The sequence below is a fragment of the Megalobrama amblycephala genome, linkage group LG9 (genome assembly GCF_018812025.1).
Source record: "Megalobrama amblycephala isolate DHTTF-2021 linkage group LG9, ASM1881202v1, whole genome shotgun sequence".
In the NCBI taxonomy this organism is placed as follows: Eukaryota; Metazoa; Chordata; class Actinopteri; order Cypriniformes; family Xenocyprididae; genus Megalobrama; species Megalobrama amblycephala.
The window spans coordinates 20,368,776-20,371,263 of NC_063052.1; the positions used below are offsets into that span (position 1 = coordinate 20,368,776).

At 37.7% G+C, this 2,488-nt stretch overlaps 1 long non-coding RNA gene across 1 annotated transcript; it reads right to left on the reverse strand.

Moving 5' to 3' along the window:
• Positions 1–699: 699 nt before the first annotated feature.
• LOC125274576 lies at positions 700–2,000 on the reverse strand. The gene is made up of 2 exons (XR_007186277.1): positions 1,767–2,000; positions 700–1,668 (listed from the first exon to the last, which is right to left on the reverse strand). It is a non-coding gene; the product is annotated as an uncharacterized LOC125274576 (long non-coding RNA).
• Positions 2,001–2,488: the final 488 nt, after the last annotated feature.

Sequence of the window (2,488 nt, forward strand, 5' to 3'; positions counted from 1 at the left end):
TATGAATGGATAAATAAATAAACCCTCAAAAACTCACCAGGAATAGACCATCTATACTACCACACCAAAGACAAATATAAAATTGGCTTACACATTTTAAGAAGGGATAATAAAAGATACATATTCACATGTTAAAATATTTATATTTTATATATTTCCAATGCTCAACTCAAGTATATCAAAAGATCAGAAACACAAACAAAAACAACACAAACACAAAACAAACGGTTCGGTTTGTTTCATAGTTTTAGAGTCATGGTTTCGGTACCGTTGTTACAACGGCGTTGTATGTGCTATATTTATGGAAAAACTATACTTTCAAAAATATATATATTTTCTCATATTATTTAGAATATTCTAACTACAAAAAAACAGCACAATTAAATATAATAGATTAAAGATACAAATAAAATAAACTGACTTCAGTTTTTTTTTAGGGAGGTCTAGCATTAGTTTTTAGGTACAGAAATTGAATAAAGTAATAATGTAAAACAGCATTGCATTTTGGACTATACATTAAAGATTATTCTTTATTAAAGTTACAAAAGCTTTTTAATCAAGAGCAGTGAGTGATTTCTTCGTTGTTGCTGTTCAATTAATATAAAGACTGTCACTTTAAGGGAATGCACTGATACAGTGTTCGTATTTAACAAGAGTGAATGGTTTGTCCACGTTTTTTTTTTTTTTTTTTTTTCCCCCCATCGCTGTTGTTGTAATGTCTGGGAACCCAGAATGTTCATCCATCAACAGAAACATATATTAACTGAACCCTGATTGTTTTACGTGTTATTTATATTAAACCATATTACAGATGCTTCGTCAGATTTAAGTTGAACAGCGGTCCGAGCGCGTGCCGAACCGAGTGTGGAGAACCGAACGGATCGATTTTTTTTCCCCACCCCTGGTAAATATTATGTAAATGTAATTCTGACTGACCTGTTCCCTTACCGGCGAACATGGCTGGGATTTTGCAGCAACTTGCTGCGTCTGTGGCCAGGGCTTTTCTCCTTTTTATGCGTTCCCTCTCTGCTCCTCCTTTGCGTTTACGCTCCATTTTTTGCACTATTTTTCAAGATAAAGCCTGCCTCTGGATATAGCCAATTAGGCAGTGCTTCGCTGATGTTGGGTCATGTGGTGGTGTCATTTTCACTCCGCGATCGCCTGATTCGTAGATTCATAAGTGCGTCAATTAATTCGCAGTTGCATACAGCCTATTGCACGTCAGTCTGATCGACAGCACAGCGGCAGCCGGCAGGCCAGAATGACCATCAGGCCACCGGGAAATGTCCCGGTGCTCCCGATGGCCAGTCCGCCCCTGATATCAGGTTATGAAATCACCCATAAGCGGGTAACCACTGGAGTCAGATCATTTAACCACTGGGAAGGATCATATGTAAATAAACACCCTTCCCAAGTGAAATGGTAGCTTATCTGGATAGTTCACAATGATGAAGCCCTTGCGGCTGAAGTCCAGGGAGTTAAAGTCTCGAAGTGATGCGAGTTGAACCAGTCAGATATAATCCAACAAGTGTCCAAGCATACCAGCATACATTTCCCCTAGCGCCTCATGAAATCACAAGGAAGTTGAAAGAAACAATTCCTGAGGTAAAGGGGCCTTTTTGATGAATAATCCACCTTTGTATTGTTCATAAAGACTAAAGAGTCCTTCTACAAATAAGCAAACAAAATCGACATCAGATCATATATAAATGAACACAAAATAAACAACTCTACATAAAAACACAAAAGCAAAAACAACACCTTACATTGACTGAGCAGAAAATCCCCAAAGATTCCCAGTCAGGACTCTTAAGAGTGGGTTGCAGACACCATCCACCATGCTGTAGCACGATCTCCACGATCAAACCAATCTCACTTCTTCTACATCTACGTTGCTGATATACTACAGCAATCAGGGCCACACTGCCCCTAGTGTCAGGTAGTGGATTTACATTTACCAGGGCACCTAATATGACAGTTCAAGACTGTTACACTACCTTGAGTCAATTACTGGAAATATCAGGACTTGATTTCAAGAATGAAGAGACAGCGGCTCAACGTTTGAGAATTAGATCAGTTGGTATAGTTGCGCAGCTGCTAACGAAATGGCAGACAGTTCCGTTAATACAACGGAAAGAGCTTTACTGACTGAGTATTCTAATGGTCTCTGTAAACCAAATGCTGAAAATTCTTTTTCTCGCTTGTTTCTTTAATTGAATCTAGAAGAATTTTCTTAAAAAAAAAACCAAAAAAAAACTGTTGAATCCTTGTGTGTAGACTTTTTTTCAAGTACTGGGAAAGCTTTGTATAAGTATTGTGTCATTCCTTTTAACAACAAAAAAAAAGTTAAATAAGAAAACTGATACTCCATGGCATGATTTTTTTAAATTGAATGTGGATAGAAACCCTGAATAGAGAGCACTGTACAAACCACCACTGACCAAAAAAAACAAGTGATTTACAGTGGAGAATTCTTCATGGCGCTGTT